The following is a 22,228-nucleotide window of genomic DNA, read 5'->3' on the forward strand; positions in this document are numbered from 1 at the left end:
ACCATTTTTCATGTAGTTGTATTGAGCGGTTTTTGAAAAATGTGTGTGCACCCCGATTACCTCGCAAACAACACATAGGCTTAGACAATACTTAAATTGTTGGCATAAAATGATGGCAAAGAAGTTGCTTGCCCGGTTCTCCACAGGCCTCGTTGTTACATAGCGGGCTGTCACAGCAGTGTTGACATCTGCTGAACTGAGAGGTTGAGGAAGAGTTTGAACATATCTGAAATTTTAAAGAAATAATATGATTAACTTTACTCTCTTCTCTTTGTTTTTTATTGCTAAGGGGTTGCTGTTTATTTTCACATGAAAAAGTAAATTAATCAAATCGAACCAAATCAACACGTTGAATAGACTGCATAACAAAACAAAATGTGTTGACATTGTCTGGTGATAACATGTTTTTAACATACATTTATGAAAATTCTTTGCTAATGGGAGACAGATTTTATATTAAACTTTCCAGTATCAATGCATTTAACATGTCCATTAAACATGTCGGTATTGCCTTACGGCGGAGGGAGACTTATGGGCGAGGGGAAATATGACATATGAAAAAATAAGAAACACATACTTGGACAATCCCATCAGTTGAAACGTAAATGTCTATGACCTTTTTTAAAGGTAATGTTAACATAGGCAAACGTGTGTATAACGAAACAAACGAAACAAACATGACGTCGGAGGACAACAAACACATATTTTAGAATTTTGAAATATCGTTATCAATTAAATTTAATGAAACAGTTACTGGCTTTAAACCCTTACATTGAGAAAAACACAGTTTACAAGTGACTTTTATCCATTTCAATCCCTCAATCTTTCTAAAACATTACAATCACGTATATTAGTTAAAATACAGAGTTCAGTCAGCCAAATGTGCACAAATACCCCATGTGTCTCATAACAGCCCGACATGTAATCACACGAATGGCCACTTATGGTTACATCTTCCCTACTAAAGCAATTATTAGTATACTAGGTTGTCCATGAAGTGTACATAGTTCAATTGAAATACTTCAATATTGTAAGATATTAAAGAAATATTAAATCAATCTAATTTTTAAAGTTTTATAAAAATAACTTTTAGAAATACTTGCCTGTTTTGGCGTGCATCCCAATGTATAGCGACCTCGTCCAGGTCATTAACTGTTCTTTCGGCGTAACACACCTAAAGTAGTTATATTTAGATTGAATAATTTATGCCCATTTTATTGTACTGTAAATGTGTAATATACACGAACATATGGAAGTAGTTTTTGAAAACATAATAATATCACTCGAAACACATGTTTGTCATGTGTACGTCTGTTGTGATGAAACCAATCAAAGCGTGTATTTGAAAATTGAGATGATCACGGACAAAATGGTACGTTTCTTAATAAAATATATAGTATATGTGATCAACCGCAATGGCTTTTATAATGATAAATGTTTGGGTTGACAAATTCGTACCAACCTCAGAATCTGCACAGCTGACAGCGGTCATGCAGTGTCGTGGCTGTACAACGTAATGGCATTTCAAACACACCAGACCTGTAATACAAATGCATTTAACTTAGTGGTAATTTAAAAGAATTTGTCCCTCGTCATGGCGTTTCGAACACTAACGACTGATAATGCAAACAGGGTAACTCAATGTTTTTTTTAATTAAACATTTCCCCTCGTCATGGCATTTTGAATAATAACGACCGGTAATGCAAAGTGGGGTTACTCAATTGTATTTTAAAGGTATTTTGTCCTTCGCCATGGCCTTTCGAACAAAAAGACCGGTAATGCAAAGTGGGATTATTCAATTGTATTGTTAAGGAGTTTTGTCCCTTGTCATGGCGTTTCGACCACTATCGACTGATAATTCAGAGAGGTTAACTCAATGACATGTTAATGAAAGTTTCCCCTCGTTATGGAGATTCGAACACTAACGACTGATAATGCAGAGGTGTTAACTCAATGATATCTTAATGAAAGTTTCCCCTCGTTATGGAGATTCGAACACTAACGACTGATAATGCAAAGGAGGTAACTCAATTGTATGTTAATGGAATTTGTCCCTCGTCATGGAGTCTCAAAAGGGTGTTACTCAATGGTATTTTAATGGCTATTCAAACATTGACGACCAGTAAAACAAAGGGCGCTCAGTTAATAGTTTGTTATGGAGACTGTACCACGTGATAACGTTTCGAACACTGACAACCTGTAAGGCAAAGGTTGTTACCCCAATGGTAGGGCTAGCAACGGCAAAGCTCATAAATATTTCAAATATGAATGTACATACCTTGTGATATATTAACACGAAAGCCTATCACTAACACAAGCAAACGTAATGATTTCATACTATCAGCCGAGTAGCTCCACTTCGAAAGAAAGCATAACCTAAAATAAATCGCTTGTGTTTATCTTGGCTGTATCGTGTAATGATGTACTTGTGTTGGTATGAAAGATAAGAATTGTGATCTTCATCATTATCACTTTTATAAACTACTTATATTCGCAGTTTAAGGTAGCAAGACAATATTATATAAAGCATGTTCATATCATTTTTTAGCTATTTACTTAATATCGGCCAATTAGGGTTTTTATTATATGTGTTTGATTGTTCAATATTTATCCATATATTGTTTTTATATGAAATCTTACCAAATGATAGATAACCTGTGTATACTTATCATTTTTGTATAGAAGTGGCCCCAGATAAATATGCTTATTTTTATAGTGTACCTGTCATAAGCAAACAAACAAAATATCACACATAAAAGAACCCTTCTAAGACTAGTGGAAGACTGTTAGTGAATGAATATGTTACAGCCGTTCTCATGGACCTGTCCAAGGCATTCAGCTATCTCCTTCATCAGCTGATTGTTCAGTTACTTCCAACCTATGGGTTTTTGTCTTCTTCTGTCTCACTTCTTAATGATTCACATCTTTCAAATCGTCAATGCGTAAAAATAGGCAATTTTCTTAGTGCGTTGATGCCAATTACTAAACAACAGCCCCAGGGATCAATTCTGGGTATTCTGATCTTTGATGTTATTTCTTAATAATAGTTTCTTCTTTGTAGAGAAGGCCAATTGTTTCAATTGTGCAGATGATAACACCAACTGCGACAAAACTATCGCCAATTTGAAACTTGTTCTAAATAATGAGAGCGCAGTTTTAATGTCATGGTTTGAAAGCAATCATGTGTAAGCCAGTCCTGAAAAGTTTCAGAGGAAATGTATTGGTAAAAACACAAGTGATTGCATTAAGGATTTTAAAATTCATGGCTCCTTTATTTCATGTGACATTAGTCTCAAATGTCTGGGAATTGAAATTGATTCATTGCTAAATTATAAACAACATGTGTCACCTGTTTGTATGAAAGAAGCAAGACAAGTAAATGTTTGTAAAAAATATTTAGACCGTGACATTAGAATTTATACATGTTTAGTAAAATCAAATTTTAATTATTGTCCTCTTGCCTGGGACTTTTGCAGGTCCGAATACCGAATGTTTTTACTGATTTTACATCTAGCTTCATAATTGTTGAATAAGGTAAATATGCCAACTCTGCATGTCAGTCGCTCGAGACAAATGGTTAAAATGTCAACAACACTATTCCCAGTATATGTTTAAAATGTAAATGTAGAATCTAAACATTATTCTTACAGGTGTAGTTATGCTCTCGATGTCGCTTGATTCAAAACTTTAACCTATGGTAAGATGAGTTTCTGTTATGAAGCCGCCCAGGTATGGAACTCTGTTCTAAAGGACATCATAACAACCACAGGCTATGGTAAGTTCAAGAGACTGATCCAACCTGGGGTGGCTTCAAGTATGGTTGTTTATTGTGTACATAGTTTGTATGTTATGGGTGTACCTGCATGTTTGATGTGCCTGTAATATAAAGGTGCGCATGTGTTGTTTTAGAATGATTATGTAGCTGCTGTCTTTGTCATTCGTTGTGCTTTAGTTTATGAGCTTGTAATTTATGCATTTTTAGTTATGCTTTTGCTGTAACCTTGCTTTCCTTTGAATTGCAGCACCATGCGTTTCACTTTGTTGAATGTTATTTGTTATTTATGTATAAAATTTTAGGTGCGTGTACTATATATTTATTTGTTCGGAAGCAAAATGTCAATGCTGCTCTTTTAATCTGTCTAAACGTATTCAATCTAATGTATTTAAGCCATTCTAAGTTACTTTTGCTCCGCTAAATGATTGTGTTTTTGAAATGATAAAGTATTATTACTTTTACCATGTTAACTTGTCACCTTTATATATGTTTGTAGTATTTCCTTATATGTACATTGTATATATGCTAAGAGTTTCTATGAAAATCCTATAATGTATAAATCAACTAAATTGTACTCTTGTGGATCTTTAAATACTACTCTCTTAACAGAACGTGTGTTCGCTTGTTTTTTGGATAATCTTGTTTTGTCGGACAATTGCTTGCAAATAATGTAACCCTTTTTCAATGTAACCGACGTTTTATAAAGATTATCTTATATTATCTTAAAGAAAAGTATTCACGTTGGTTTTATATCAATTATTGTTTATTAAAAGTGTTTTAATAAAAATATAAAAACAATTAGACGAAGGCGAAGACAAAGGCGAAGATATAGAAGAAAAAAGCGAAAAAGAAGAAGAAGAAGAAGAAGAAGAAGAAGAAGAAGAAGAAGAAGAAGAAGAAGAAGAAGAAGAAGAAGAAGAAGAAGAAGAAGAAGAAGAAGAAGAATATGAAGATGAAGAATATGAAGATGATGATGATGAAGAAGAAGAACAATGAGGGTTATTTTGTTACACACTTAGTTGATTAGTAAACATTGTATTCTTAATCGAACTAGTGTAATCATTAGCGACTAAATGATTTACCCATGTTTGGGTGTAGCTTCGAATTAGTTGATCATACAAAAGTTTGACACAATCGACTATCATGTATTCGAAATTACAAATCAGTGGCTGTTGTTATTTTTTAGTTGCGTTTATATAAGGTCGATATAATTTTTAATGTGTATTTAAAATAAATCGTCACCACATACCGCAAGTATATTACAAAATTTTGAAATAAAACAAAACACTTTTAATATCATTAATGCATTATTTTGATCTCAATTGCTAAGAAAGGAAGAGGAAAAGGAAGAAACACCATAACGGACAGGAAGGCTTGCACGTATTCTAATGAGGCGAACCTTGAAAAGCCCACAGAACGTTAAAATTCTTACCGATTACGCGTAGGGCGAGGAGACTGTTCATTGGCTGAAAATGTAGGTTATATTCTAGCTTGGTAAATGACCCAACAACACCAACAAGGCTACGAAACAGGTACGATACACGAAATTTGATAACATTGTATACCAAGTAGATTATAAGCTAGCATACATATAAGGCTTGACAAGGTTGACTGTCAAAATATATGGAGCTATTGACAATAACTGGTTATTCCCGTCTCACACTTACTCACTGATAACGATTACAGGTGATCACCGTAAGGCTATGAATAATCACTAACTAGATTAAAACATATATTTAAGGCTTGTTATTTCTCGTTCTCAATACAGCCTGATCGTAAGTCGTACCTAACGCAACAATCTGTATCACGCCTCCAACATAAATGACGCAACGCCATTGGTCTAGGAATAACACGCGGTGACCCCATATTTTTCCACCAAATTTATATTGCGCCAAAATGGCGTCTATTTCCCGATTCCGATTCCGATAAATATTCCGATAAATAAATGAACTATTTAAACATGTAAACCGATTGTTGACGTGATATATACGTTACGGGGTTAGTAGGTGAGCCGATATAGGATATACGGGGCGCAGGAACTTGTAATATCCTTAAAACGAGGAAAACACGCTACCTAAAAAATGCGCTAGAACCCTTATTTCCATACCGACGAGCTGTTATATGGTACCAGTTATTATGCACATGGCATAGCGTTAGGGTTAGGGTAAGTAATCTAGTAGTCCCTTTAATGTTCAACCAAGTTGAAAAAGATGTTTTCGGATTAATATGGAGTCTGTCTTCGGAAGTTTCTGATACTCAAGAAAGGGATAATGTATGTGTACGACCAAATGTTTGGTCTGGCATTCCCGTCTTCCTGCAAACATAAGTAATTATATTAATAAAGCAAGGTGCACGAATAAAACACATGCTTTTTTGAAATGTTACGGATACCGTTATAAGTGTAGGGAAAACAGAGATTACATTTATATTTGGGTAAATTACGGTTACCTTATTGTTTAAACTTTATTTGTTTGAATCGTGATTAATTGTACACATGTACATATCAGTCTTGGTGAATTCAACAGCAATACTGGTTATCAATGTGCAACACTATTTGTTTATTTAATGCAATTATATCTTACAAACAAAACGTTTGGTTATGTAAAAGTATTTGTTAATACAAGGTATATACAAAACACGTTTGAATTTAAGTTCGGTGCTTATTTAATACAGATCTCTAAATTTTAAACTTATACCAGCTAGGAAACGTGTGTGAATGTTGTAAGTCAAGCAGTACATAATGACAGCCATTACATTCGACGCCATATCGGATATATGGGCATTGTGCATATGTTCATAATCAGAAAATAATATTCTTATTCATTAATCCTTTTTTTCTTTATTGATTATTTTGCTTTAAATTAATAAATCAGTCACGTCTAGCTACTATTAGAAAACAAATGAAAACTCTCGGCTGCATTTATCTAGTATAAGGAAAGTTGTTCGTCTAAAGCCCTAACGACCTTCCAAGACTTGAAGGATGTTTCAATTATTATGTAATGTTCTCTTGTGGCGTTTTGTGTGTCTCCTTTACTGTCTGTTGGGCTTGGACCCTTGCTTCGTGGGCTCATAGATAAACATTCGCCTGCTGGACTTGTCTGTATAGATACCATTATAGTTAGAAGTTTTAAGCATAGTACATGGACATGGGTAAACATTCGCCTACTGGACTCGTCTGTATAGATACCATTATAGTTAAAAGTATTAAGCATTGTACATGGACTTGGGTAGATTTCAGTTCACAATGTCCACCAGCGTATTGTTACATGGGTATTCCTTGTATACAGCTTGCAGCCTTTCATATCGTGTCATACAATTTCCAAAACCCGACGTATGTGGTACATGTTTTTTCATTGGCTGTAATGCTACAAGTTAATGACTGGTGACCCCATGTAGGTGTGGTATATCTTATTCATGTTATAAATATTAAACTATTTATTTACGTCATAAACATAACAGTACTACTAGACAAATTCCACAGAGAAGGTGTTTTCTATGTCGTACAGTAAGCATTGTCTCCACGAATATTAGATGGTGATGTTTAAAATCACGTGACGTTATTCACAACGTTTCAATTGTATTTCACTTGATTTTTGTTTTAAACTTCGGAAACAATGCTATATTAGGCACATTTACAAACATTTCGAATTAATACGTTTTGTTGTGTTTTTTAATTAAAATTGACAACTGAAATCGATCTTTTTTTCAAATGTTGTGGCTGGTATTGTATATATTCATCAAAGGAGATCATTTCGTATGGGATTGGAATTTAAGGAGGTCGAATTGTTTAACAGAGGATTCAAATATGTCTAACCAATGTTCGATCTGCTTAACATATGTTGCCGTTTAGTATAGCATAAGACAATTCAAAAGAAACTCAACTCGTAAAATTGTAAAAAAAACAACGTTTGTTGTCGTTTCCTGCATGAGACCTAGAGACGGTTGTTCGGTTAGTGCAGTGGTTAGCGCACTCGCTTCCCACCAAAGGTCCGGGTTCGATTACCGGCCTGGGCGTATATGAGTTTGGTTAGGGGTCACCAAGCCGGACAAGTGGGTTTTCTCCGGTACTCCGGTTTCGCCCGCAACACAGGACCACATTCTCGCGCTACATCGTGCGAACGAGGGTGACTTAGTATAAGCTATCATAGCTTTTTTTACAATCGTTGTAAAATATATAATGTTTAAATTAAACCTAGAGACGGCACGCTTCATTCAGCTAATACGGGTTCGATACTTGATAAGGGCCAAGAGTTTTTAGAGCAAGTGTTGAAAGGTTTTCAAAAGCGTTGATGCATTTGTGGACATAGGTGGTATTCAATCGATTTTTCTATATCAAATATTGCAATCAGCAGTAAACATTTTTGACATAATTCATATATTTTGAATCTTACTCGAAATTGACCGTATAGTTTCCAATTCCAATTGTAAATCCACCCATCATATTCATGAATACCATTTCACAAAACAAAACCAAAAGTCTTGAAACATTCAATAATTCTTTGTTTAAACACTGAAGTACATATTTGCGAAGACGGTAACATCGGGTGAAGTCGCTGGTCATTAAACGGGCTTGTGCCATTGTTTACAAAACATTGACATACTTGAAACTTTAAGGAAGTATTAGGGACACTTAATTACAACACGTTATCGCGTTTTACCTTAAAAGTTGTATTTTTTATTCATTTATTTATACAAACTTCCTCACAATGTCATTAAACAGCAAAATTGAAGTTAACACTTTGATCAAATTTGTTTTTTCGGTGTGTTACCTAAAGCAGGAATATTTCTACTAAATACACCTAATACTTATACTTCAAATGTATGCCTAACAACAAATAACTCGTTTGTTAATTAAAAATAAATAGTCATTACAATGCATTACTACAAGTTTAAGGTAACACCGACCAATTTCCAGATCAAGATAAAATACTGTTACGTTTAATGCTCTGTTTAATGTGCTTGTAACGTCCCTTAGACAATATTTTGTTACTAGAATGCTTGATTGCGATCAGATAATTTGATTGGAAGTAGTAACGCTGAAAAGTTGCATAAATAATTCAAAAAAACATGTAGTATTGATTTAAAGAACTTTTACAAATCAGAAATTGCATCGATGGTGTCGTATTTATTATACATTAATATTTAATAAAAACATTTTTTATTAACATAAAGACCTTTTGAAATAAGTATGTTATATCAATAAGCATAATCATTCATTTATGCTAATGAAGTTTTACGAAATTCTTAAACACACATATTTTACATTCACGTTTTATTACTAACAATTTTATATTATGAGGGTTTAGGTACCCAATAAGGATGATTAAACAACAAGTTCGTGGTATAGTACATTTACAGCACAGAAATATTTTGCTACTAATCGGAGGCTTAAAAATACGTTTATATAGACAACATATCAATTTCATAATTTGTGATCTCAAATATTTTCGAATCTTATTCTTAATTCAAGAGAGACAATGTAGAATTATCGAATTGCTTGAATTGCGATACTTATTAAGCAACATTTAAGCTGTTAACTAAATTATACATCTGTCTAAGAAGTATCAAAACTTAATATTCTATTTATGTCGATATAAGGAGGCTTCATTACCTTTGTCATGTTACATGTATTCCGTTGAAACTGGGAAAACATTATTATAAAATGATGATCGACACTTGGACATACATAAAAGGATAACACATCTGATGTCGTTGCACATGTATTTTATGATTTGGAAAAAATTTCTTGCGTTTGTGAATAGTTTAAAAACTAGACTTTTTAAACATGCAACGGAAATATAATTTGCATATTCATGTTTTATGTAAGAAATGATACTATATTTGCATCTTAAATAAGATAACAATATATTCCTTCATCATACCGATACCTTCAAAGCGTTACTGGGATGTATATATATATATTCATACTTATATTTTGTGATGCATCTTTGAAACGTTCGCATAAAGCTTGGTTTACTGTATGCGCCAGCCAGCCAGCCATTCAGCGAGACATTCAGTCAGTCATTTAGGCAGTCAGTCGACCGACCGACTGATTGTCAAACATGCTCACTCACTCACTCACTCACTCACTCACTCACTCACTCACTCACTCACTCACTCACTCACTCACTCACTCACTCACTCACTCACTCACTCACTCACTCACTCACTCACTCACTCACTCACTCACTCACTCACTCACTCACTCACTCACTCACTCACTCACTCACTCACTCACTCACTCACTCACTCACTCACTCACTCACTCACTCACTCACTCACTCACTCACTCACTCAATCACTCACTACTCGCTCGCTCGCTCGCCGCTCACTCACTCACTCACTCACTCACTCACTCACTCACTCACTCACTCACTCACTCACTCACTCACTCACTCACTCACTCACTCACTCACTCACTCACTCACTCACTCACTCACTCACTCACTCACTCACTCACTCACTCACTCACTCACTCACTCACTCACTCACTCACTCACTCACTCACTCACTCACGTACTCGCTCGCTCGCTCGCTCACTCACTCAATCTGGTCAGTCACGTGTATGTGTCTGTGTGTTTTTTAATTAAGTGTGCCTCTTGCACACTCTCAGACCAGGTGGACCTTATAAGCTGGATAAATGAAAAAAAGTAAACAATTATATCAAAGTAGCTTACATGATTAGGAGTATGTGGCTATCTTAATAGATTCACTTTATCTTTTATGATGTTGTCCTACAATGTTTCAATTTAAAATGTTCTACAATTGATGTCGAAGTAAATAAACAAAAACAATGAAATTAAATATCTAAAAATCTCATTTAAAAAAATATAAGAAATACAATCAGCGGTTACACCGTATACATTTGATATATAAACTTGAATTAATACACTCACAAAAAACCTGAAGTTATTTTCCAGTGCAAAAGGTAGTGTATAAAAATGATATTCGTTCGATACCGAGGTATTTTGCGAACGTTTTCAAGTTCACGTGCAACTGCCGAAAAACATTAACAAGCATTCATCTTCATTTCAGGTGTCTGTTATTTTTCTTTCTTTTAAATGTCCCTTGTCTTCAGATGATAAAGTCTGAGTCAAAGGAACATGCGATAACGAAGAGATTTAATTAAAATCACTGACGTCAATAGGCACTTGAACTAACATGTGATTATCAATCATTTGGTAAAACATCATTTGTCTTGTTTAAGTTCGTCTTCAGACAGGGAAGTCTTGAAGCAAAACACTTGAATGATTAAACTTTCTTAAAGCATGTGTTTGATCATGATACGCTGCTTCAGTTATTAAAAGCCGATATATCGACACATCAACAAAGTTAATCCACTCTTATTTCTGTCAAATATTTACAATTTTTGTCACATTTTGTATATGCGTGTTCTTTAAGGTTTATCATAGTTTGGCTAAATAACAAACGCGTTTAGTTGTTTTTAAATGGTTGTCTAATTCAGATGCCGTAGCAACATTTGTCGCTGGTTTATGTTTTTTATGTTACTTTTTTAATACTGTTTTCCTTCAGAAACGTGGGATTGTTTCTAAAACATTGCAATATCATTTGTATTTTTGCTTATGAATAATTCAATTAGCAATTTCATGATATTTTACATGTACCCTTGGTCATTGAAATTACCAAAGGAACGCTTTTAGTTGAGTCATTTCGTTTGTTTTCAATGAAATGCCATTAAGGCTGTTCTGCATCGCATTCAGTTAATAACTTAATGTGTGATTTGTGTAAGCTGTGTAAACCGTTGATGCTCCGTTTACAGGCTTCTTCTTATTGTCCATGCTTCAACCAAAGGTTTACATTATTATATCAACATAAACGAATCATCGACATTCCCAGACTTTGATATAAACGCTATCATAATATATTTAAAAGTTTATTATTTACTTAACAGCTGCATGAGGCACATACTATTCTGCAGATGTGTTAAATTGTGATAAAATATATGCACACTGCTGAGATATCACAGGTGAGTAATACTGATGACACTGAAAAGTTTGTATTCTTTGTCTATTTTTAATTAACGTTATAAGATGAAGAGAAATGAGTTTGGCCATCAGCACCAATAATGTTGAACCGACTGCAATTAAGTAGTAGTAGTAAGTAGTAGTAGTAGTAGTAGAAGAAGAAGTAGTAGTAGTACTAGTAGTAGTAGTAGTAGTAGTAGTAGTAGTAGTAGTAGTAGTAGTAGTAGTAGTAGTAGTAGTAGTAGTAGTAGTAGTAGTAGTAGCATCAGCAGCAATAGTAGCAGCAGCAGCAGCAGTAACAGTAGCAGTAGCTAGCAGCAGTAGTAGTAGTACTATAGTTGTAATAGTAGTAGTGAAAGTAGTAGTAGTAGTAGAAGTAGAATGTCCTATCGACAATGACTATCATAATTACAAACGTTTCTTAGTATAGATGGCGCATATTTTGCGATTTAAAAAAGTAGATTCGTTGCTCGTTTTATTCTGTGTATTATTTACCATAATATTTCATATTTTGTTTTGTAGTACCAGCTATGGTTAACTCATATCCATTTGCTACTAGAGTGACACACATAAATTATACAGTTTGAGATGATCACGGTAAAACACGTCGTGTATGTTCGTTTCCTTGATTATTGTGATAAGTACAATAACAGCACACAGGGAGTTACGTCACGTAAGTATAAATACGTCACGCGCGATACGTCGATGCATCGCGTTATGTCTCCCGGCCACAAATGGTTCTAAGGTGTATTCCGATAAAGTATATTTAGTGTCCACTACTTCCAGCGGGAATACTTTCACTTGAGGCCTAGTGGATGCCCCCTTCGCTGTATGTATTTTTGCGGCCCTCGTGAATCCGACATTACCGGTAATGAGTTCCTCTACAATTGGAAGGTCCCACAATCTCGCGAGATCCGTGGTCTTTGAAGCATGCGTTACTATTACGTCCACTGCTGTTGTATAGGAAGTTTAGAGTTTAATTGTATACTTGTGTAATAAAGGGGTTATTTAGGACAAGAATTCCTATCGAGATTTCATGTCTTGATACCTTTTTAACTAGTTTTAGCTCCGTGAGTTCTTCGACCGACTATAAACTACGGTCATAGGTTTCGAGTCGTTAGATGAAGAAAATTATGGAAACCTATGTATTCCTTTAATCCTTGAGAGGCTTCCACCGAAAAAGAGGCGCGACTTAGCAAGAGGACTTGGAACTGGAAGTTTGACACTATCTGAACTTCGCGAAGCGATACACAAAAAGACAGGATATTATGGAGGATGGTCAGACACAGGTACAAGTACCTCATTCCTTTCAAGCACCCGTTAATCGTCTAAACATGACGACTTTCCGAATCCATCACAAAAGATGCGTTAAGAAGGAAATGCGAAAACCGCAATTGCCCCAGTAAACTGCTATTGGTCGAATACCTTAAACCTTTAACCAACCTTTTACAGAAGGAGTTTCATTTCGACTGCATCCAACTCCAGTTCCATATAAGATCAATTTCCAGGAAGACAATGTGCCTACAATGAAAGAAACAAGCTTATTATAGATCTTTCTGCATTATTTTAAGCAGCTTCATTCAACATAAATATCATTGCTGCTTTCCTATCAATCAAAATGGAAACTGAATAAAATACACCATAGCCAAGCATTATGTATGTTTTATATATCAGATGAAGTATTTAATGTTTAACAATTTTGTTGTTGGTCAAACTAACTATAATTTCAAAGTATTATCAAGTCAATGACCACCAGTGACAAGATATCTGTGAATGGATTAATTGAACCAGCATTTTTTTTTTAAATACGAGTACTTATAATGATTGTCGGGTTCAAGTTATGCCTATAACACATATATCAATGAAATCGTACTATCTTAGTATTAAGACTCCAACTTTCAAATTATCTTCCTACTTAGGATGGCATAATAGTTAAGCTACCACAGGCAACATCTTCAAGGTTATGCATATTATGATATATGAGCTTTGTCATTGTTAAGAAACTAATATAAAATTAAAGAAAGGTTGAGAATAGAAATTACAAATAAATACAAATGTATTAAATATAGATAATATGTAATGTATATTAGTAATTATGTATACATTTCATTGGTTTTTGAACTACAGCCTTTGATTTCATGCTTTTCTATGGAATAATTTGTACCTCCTTCGTTTATATTCGCTTTGACCGATAAGTTAAGTTTCCACGTTCCAAATGGATTTTCACTCCAATGATGTACCGACATATATGTCCATTTTTGTTCTGAATTTTTCATTGAATCCGAGCCCCTCGTATTCAAAAGCGTGCTCACAGTCCCGCTTGGAGATTCTAGAATTAGTTCAATAATTCCTCTAGTTGTGTATGAAAACTCTATATATGCCTCTACATGTTCAACTCTGTTAACACAATAAGTGGTGTCGTTACACCCGTCCGTGTATATTTGGCTCTGCACCACACGTACAGTGTCTTTAGGTTTGACCGTTCTGAAATGGTGTAATTAGTTGAAATCAAATGTTTTTACGTATAAAGGCTTTAGTTCAGTGCGAAAATTATGAAATTATGACATTTTTAGGGTGAATTTATACCTAAATAACCATCAACTAAAATCATTATAAAGATATCGTCAACTGCATGCATAATGTAGAAAACCATAAACTTAACATACTATTTAAACCACCAGCACCTCGATATATATATACACTTTTAAGTATATGTAATATGTAGAATACCATCAATAATACATTATGTATAATATCATCAACTACCTACATTATATAATACAATCATTTGCATCCATTATGTACTTCAGTCAACTGTATACATTAAAGATTATACCAGTTAATATTAATAATAATACATACAAGAAATGGAAACGTTAAGGAATACGAAGCAACAAAGAGAAAAAAATATCAACATTCGGTAGCAATTGCATTTTTTAAAATAATACATTCGTAGAATCATAATAACATAACCCTTTTTCGTAAAAGGTACTATAATTATTATTACTTCATTTCATATTTCACTTGAGTGTGACACGAATGTTGCTCTGGAAGACTCTGCCACGTTGGAGCTCTTTGAACCATCGCTTCGACGTCAATGAGGCCGTATCCGAACCAATGACTCACTACAGAGCAGAAAAAAAAAACAATACGTAAGTCAACACATAAGGGCAAGTATTTGGATCAAGGTCATTACAAATTAATACAAATTACGTGAAATTTGAATAAAACATTATTATTCCTGGCATAATTTGCAATTGAAAGTGAGGTATGCAGTTATGTTCAAAGGGTAAAACTTCCAGTGATTTGAATAATTCTTAAAGTTGATATTTTAAAACCACTCCTAAAACTGCAATGAAACATTCCTTGATATTGTTTACTGATTTAGCTATTGTTGTCAATGAAAAGCATGAACGAAAACAGTGAGAATATGGTTTAGATTTCAGCCTTATCTGTTTTATCACATTGATAGTGTGTACCGTATAATACAGCAGGTCATGTTACCATAAAAACCACGTTTTATGGTCTTTTGACTTGTCTTACTATATTGAGTACAACTATTTAGCACCTACATGCATTGTCTTGAAAGGTTGTCAATTAAGTGTAAACAGTCAATTCAAAGACGATGCAAACGGTCATTTCAAGGTCGAATTTCGGTTAAATTTGACGTGAATTATGGTAGAAATAGTATCTATATGTATACTGACGCATATCTGTTTTGATATTTGCAACATTCATATACAATATTTTAACTAAATTTCTCTGTATACACCATGTGTCGGCTGTTATGACACCAGGTTAATATTATACAGACCAAACCTTTTGGTATATAACATTGATTATTCTACTGTTCTTACTACTCTTCCCCAATATTAACCAATTGTCATTCAACTATAAATGCATATTAAGGGTGTCACAACAGGTTTTATTTAACTTGACTTTAATAAATGATAATCTGAATGTTTCATCCATGATATATGCCAACAGGTCATTCATTGATGAGGATAAGAAGCATCAATGTATACTTATTAAACATTAAAATGTTGAAAAAATCTCAGATAATTGAGTGTGTTTAAAAATATTGCAATTAGAAAATGTTCAGCAAATTTTAAAATAAAGTAGTGGCACATAATTGACTGTTGTATCTTATCAGTATATCGTATGCGGTCCTCGTTTTAATTCTCTGTTTGGAAATGGTTATAGAACTATTTTCCTTTAATACAATATTGATTTTTTTATAAATGATTAAACACGGAAAAAGATAGATAATCAATATATATTTTAGCACTTATATTCATATTTTTACCTTGACATGATCTTGACCCTGACCTTTTATGAGCGTAATGGGCAATATGTTACAAAGACTGACATTTATAAAAAAAAATAGTAAAATAAGTACTTGTTAGTGTTAATTTGAAAATGTGAATATAGTTATACAGTAAAACTGCGATCGCTCGAGGACGGCGGGGACCGAGCCTAAATCTCGAGGGAACCGATGTTTTTTAACGACCCGAATGTCAATTTCCGAGTCTGTTAAGAAATATCTTTCAGTGTGTTTTAAGTTTGAAGTCGTTAAACCGACTGTTTACTTAAACACCGATTATGAGTTACATTGTGGAAATCGATCATATGTTCAAAGGATGTCGTACATTTAATGTAAAAGAAATATCAATAAATCAATAAATTGAAATGTTTATTTTTACAAAATCGCCATTTTGCAAGTGACAAGAAGGAATTATTTTCAGAGATTCCGATGTTGGATTTGTATGGTAATGTTTATTCATATTCTTATTACTCATTTACATTTCTCACAATTAACTTCTCGTCATTAATTTCTCATAATTATCTTGTAAAAAAGCCTTTATCAACTACTATCGGTCATGCGTAAACAGTGATAAACGGTTGTTCACACCTGATCAAATTGCCTTTCAACTGTCACTGTAATTTTAACAACTTGCGAAAATTTTAACACCTATCAATTGTCTGTTTATTTTGGTACACGCGTTTGGGAAAAAGTGTGAAATTATGATCTCGAAGGAGCCATAGGGTTTTGTGCATGATTTTTGAACTTGAGACCGACTATATTGCTCGACCCCTTGACATATTTAGGTAACGATGCAGCGTAGGTATATTTTATATGAAAATAGAAGGAAAAAATGTTCGGGACCAAGCTCCAACCTCGAGGGACTGCCGGTTATAGAACGACCGCTTGTTCGAACGACCGAAGTTTTACTGTGCTAGTCATTGGTTCAGAAAACGACGCCAAATCTGACTGTTTCTTGGTTGGAATGGTTATTTGTATAATGCCATTTGTGCATCCTGGGTATAAAAGAGTATTTTGACTTCCAACAACCCAATTGTATCTGGACAAAAAAAATGCTCAGAAATATCGAGTCGAATTCGATCGTACGATTACTACTCTCATGCTATGATACACTACTCCTGAATAAACTTTCAGTTAAAACGTAATGCGAATATTTGCTTCAGAAACTATCCTGAATGTTGCATAAAATTCTTGTGTCGAAGTTTGATTTAATACAAACCATTTCGTCCTACTGCATTTTGCTGAGCCTCTGTGTATTTCAGGTTGTCTTATTTCGCAGTTTCAATCAAGAGCTGTTGCATGTCACGCCAATGAAGATTTTGGCTAAAACAAAGCATTTACGTAAGTTTTTGAAGAAAAATTCGAAACAATAAGCTAACAGTGTTTAAAGCTTTCACATTTTCATGATTTTAAGGAGGAAGTATTGGTTGCAATGAATAAATGACAAAAACATGTCGAATATTAATAACTTCTATTGCACTTTAATGAAAGTTTTGCAAAAGCATAACAGAATTGTACATTTGTATAAATGCCTTGCAAAATCAAACTCTAGCCAAGCAGGTTATCTGAAAAAGTTCCTTTTTACTCGGATGATGGCAAGTGGTCACATTGCAATTGACTTTCGTTGTTTCATTTTTAAAAACAAAAATATCAATTTTGCTTTTTGAACGGTCGATAATATATTGTATTCTATTATATATTACACGCTACAATGTCAAAAGTGAATGCATGAATCTGCTTGTAGCACTGATATTCGACCAACAATCAATTGATTTCAGGAACGCCAGAAATACTGTAACCAAGTTACACCTACTTTGATGCTGACATAGTCACAAAATATAATTGAATATTTAGTGGCATACTTTGCCCCAAGCACCAGTGCAAGTGCCCCAGCTGCTAACGGAGCGGCTGCCGACTTTCCGCTGAGCGAATTAATGCAACCGCCATTCACGTCAGTGGTACACTGTAAAGTAAATTTAGATCTGGTACAGAGAAAACTCCATTGATTCTGTGGACACTTTGTAGTGTTACATACAAATTGCCTCTTAACTTACTAAATTGTCCGAGATTCCTCCCTTTCCTGTGTAGGCACTTGCCATGACAGCGCTACAAGGTTCTGCATAACCTGGAGGCTCGAGATCACGGGCAACACCGTTGATGCCAATTGTATAAATACTGTTAACATATCCGTCCATGTTGCAGTTGTCGTCAAAACCACCGTTGCCTCCGGCGAAGACGTAGATTACACCTTTCCCCCCTCGTAGCTGTAATGTATTATAACACAAACAACATATTAAAGCTTATTCAAAAATGCTTGTGATAATTTAGTTATTCTTTTAACGCAATTAAGCTTTCAGTCATTATTAGAACAAGTATGTCGGCTTAAGAATGTTTAATAATAATGTCGATAAAATACCGAAGATGTTCCATGAACAAAAGCTTCCTTCACAGGCTGTGAAGGGCCTTCGAAGCTTCCGTCAGTTCCTCCCCAACTGTTTGATGATACATCAACGTCAGTGGTCAAAGCAATCACCTGTCCACTTGGTAAAACACCATTTGGCCCTATCATCCGTAAAGCTGAAAATTAAGCATATTATTTTCTTTTGTCCATGGTGTAACGCACAAAAGAACAACACTTATGAGCTTTTACTATCAATATTTATATGAAAAACAAGCAAGCACAATAAGCCTTACCACACAGACAGATTGCGTTATTGTGTTAACATTGGGTTGCTCGTTAAGGACAAGACTGATGAGTACCCGGTGTAACGCACATGAGGATAGTTCATATTAACATTTTTCGACAGTGTTACGCACAGAAGGACTAGCTGTATTTTTATCCGACAGGAGTCTCCGCACACTTGATAACTACGCAAATATTTTTTCCCGCGACAGCAACAAATGCACATTGATTTACTTACCAAATCACTTTACGCGGTACGTTGGGCCGATAACGATCATTCTATTTTTCTCTTTTGCAGTTACCCCTGCTCTCTTCATTACTAACCAAATATCGGTGCATAGTATTCTGTGCCAAAAATGCAAATGATATTTTCCTATTATGCAGCAACCATTACACATGTTATTACTTATAATATAGCGTTGCATGTTTTGCCGTGCCGAGAACGCATACCCAACATTTCTCGGAGACAGCAACCCCTGTGTACTTTATTCATTAACAAAAAGTGCTGCCATGTTTGCTTTGACGATAAGGAAATGTTTTTGTCTATGCTTTATAAATTCCTGCATACTTTGATACTTGCCAAAAAGCGTTACCTGGTGTGCTGCGCCGAGAATGCCAATGATATTGTTGTCTGCGACTGCAACCCCTACGTACCTAATTCTTATCAAAAAGCGTTGCCTGTTGCTCTTTTAATATCGCAAATGCTTTATTTACTGCGACAGCAACCCGTACACAGTTTATGACTTACCAAATAGCTTTGCGTGGTTCGTTGTGCCCTATAACGCAAATGTTTTTTTTTTTTTTCAAATAGCGCTTCCTTGTTTGCTATGCCGAAAACGCAAATACTTTTTTTCCTGGTGCGACAGTAACCCTGCACACTATATAACTTACCAAATAGTGTTGCCTGGTATACGGCGCCAATTACGCAAATGTTATTGCTTTTTGCAACAGCAACCCCTGCACACTTAGTTCCATGGCTGGTAAAGAAGAATATAACACGTACAGCTGTGTACTAGTTGGTTTAAAGTAGTTGGACTGTGTGACGTACAATGTTAGTCAGTGATCTTTCAAGAATAATTAAACAGTTTTTGCAACGTAGGAACATATGTTGCAATATCTGTTAGACACCTTTTTTAAGTTGAAACACACGAGTCACAAACTATTTTCGAAAGTAATTCGATTAAATTTTTTGTAAATAGCAATATAGCTTGATCGGAGTTTAAATTCAAAACCTGGTAATACATATAAATATTATATTGAAAACATGTAAGTATTATAAAAAAGGATATAAAAAAGTACATGCATTTGAAAGTTTACATATCTCATGAGTACTTGCAGGCGTACCTTTGTCCAATACCAGGTAATGGATAATTGTCGTTATCATAAACGTCTCTGCTCCCAGATAAGTTCTGAATTTAATTGTTATACATATATAAGACAAGTATCGTGAAAATAAACCAGAACACGCAAATGCCCAGACAAACGCTGAAAATCAAGAAATGGAGCTCGAGGAATAGGGTTTTCATGTCAGAAATTCTACCAACTGAGATAACCGGGCCAATTAACTCAGATACACTCTGATGTTCGAATCAGTAACATGATATACATGTTCACTGATTGAAAATGCCGAACGCCAAACAAAAACATTAATTTACAATTTGGGCATCTCTATTCATCACGAGTTGAATTCCTGCTTATACACTGGGCTTAAGCAACAAGCCTACGTTCGGCGCGAAATGTAACAGAGTAAGAAAAGTTAATGACAAAATATTGACATATATGAATACTATAATTAAAAGTGAATTTGATTTGAAAAAAAAGTTTTTTTTTTTTTACTATTGTAACTAATGATGCGTTTTTTTAGTATAAAAAATGCATTCCAAATGACTTGCAATTAACCAATTAAACAACAGGTAGTGGGAACCATGCCATATATTGCCAGAACAAGCCAAGCGATAACAAACTATAGGTTTTTTTAACCTACGATGTATTAAAACAACTAATTACTCTAAACTAGACTCACAATTCTGTTTTTAAGGTCAGGATGGTTGTAGTCAACTCCGTCATCTACTATTGCCAATCTCACACCCCTACCAGTGATATTCTTTCTCCATGTATTTTCCACGCTCATAGATGGCCCAGATTTGCCATTCTGAAACCACAACGATCTATTAATTGTTTTCTTATAATAGTTGCAAAATTGTTTACTTGATAACAATGTAATACAATTCAAACAAACGTCAAAGCGTTCTTATATCTATTCGTGAAAGGTCAATGCGTTTAAGGGGCTAGACACCAGATGATACAATTGCAAAAACAGCAAATTGTCAAAATAATTACATATACTTTATATCGTTGTGTACAGCTAATTGAATCTTATTTAATGATGCATTGAATGGCTTACGACACGGGCATCTTTTTCATTTTTTGCGTATTGTTTATTCAAATTCGAAATTTACTTGGTTTGTCTTCCAGGTAAATAACAGTAAATTAAAAAAGAGTAACGGTAAAATATATAAATGACGTTTAATCCTTAATATATACACTATTAACCGGGAATACATTATGTGCTATTTTAAAACGGGAAAACTCTTTAATATATTATCTTAATCATTTAAAATGACGTTTTCTCGGTCTTATAACAGCTCGTATTTACAACTCTATTCTTGTTATGATAAAATAATGAATCTGCAGATTTTAGGACCATCTCGTGTCTTGTCCGTTTAATATCATTATCTTGACCTGGGTTGTTACCTTCGATGTGCGTAAACATGCAGAAGTGACGTAGTGAATATAATAATCTAGGATAGAGCACAATTATCGTCCTTTTGAGTCAGTTTTATGCAAGCAATACAAATATAAATTGTTTGTTGAGGTGAAATTTCCATTTCCTTTCTTATGGAGGGCGCGTGCAAGTATAATGTTGGGTGCACATTTAGTGAAGTAAAACTGATATGTCAAGGAAACAAACTCTTATTGTTTAGCTTAAGCTTATTACATTTAGTATAAATACAGGTTTTTTGTCTTACAAGGTACCACATCTGAGGCCATTTGGGGGTCCATAATCTGTCGCAAAGACACGTTGATCAACTGTTCTTGTTTAATGAATGTGAGCTGTAAAAATACATATCATACTTTTATTATCGCTTTGTTACGTTTAAAATTAAATTCGACAATTTACTTTGAAATAGTGTGATTGTATGTAGGACTATGGATAAAAACATAAGTAATGTGCACCAATTACAGAGCAACACAGTACGTGGTAAAAACTCTATCATGCACAGCTTAAGAATAATCAATGTGTAAGATGATCCACAATTATCTGTATCCCTTGCAATACCCATAAATGTAGTAATTAAATTGTAGGTTGATCAACCGAACTCATCTACAGCCTTACATTTAAAGCCTTATGCAGGGAGTTGTTGTAACTGTATTTACGTCTGGAGCGATGGGGAACATC

At 34.4% G+C, this 22,228-nt stretch overlaps 2 long non-coding RNA genes across 2 annotated transcripts; both read right to left on the reverse strand.

Annotated features, from left to right (window-relative positions):
• Positions 1-13,945: 13,945 nt before the first annotated feature.
• LOC128221262 (uncharacterized) lies at positions 13,946-17,375 on the reverse strand. The gene is made up of 3 exons (XR_008258932.1): positions 17,305-17,375; positions 14,769-14,886; positions 13,946-14,245 (listed from the first exon to the last, which is right to left on the reverse strand). It is a non-coding gene; the product is annotated as an uncharacterized LOC128221262 (long non-coding RNA).
• Positions 17,376-20,139: 2,764 nt separating this feature from the next.
• Positions 20,140-21,825, reverse strand: LOC128221897 (uncharacterized). Its single transcript, XR_008259021.1, has 3 exons — positions 21,798-21,825; positions 20,792-20,920; positions 20,140-20,177 (listed from the first exon to the last, which is right to left on the reverse strand). It is a non-coding gene; the product is annotated as an uncharacterized LOC128221897 (long non-coding RNA).
• Positions 21,826-22,228: the final 403 nt, after the last annotated feature.

The sequence above is a fragment of the Mya arenaria genome, chromosome 16, assembly GCF_026914265.1.
Source record: "Mya arenaria isolate MELC-2E11 chromosome 16, ASM2691426v1".
NCBI classification, from domain to species: domain Eukaryota; kingdom Metazoa; phylum Mollusca; class Bivalvia; order Myida; family Myidae; genus Mya; species Mya arenaria.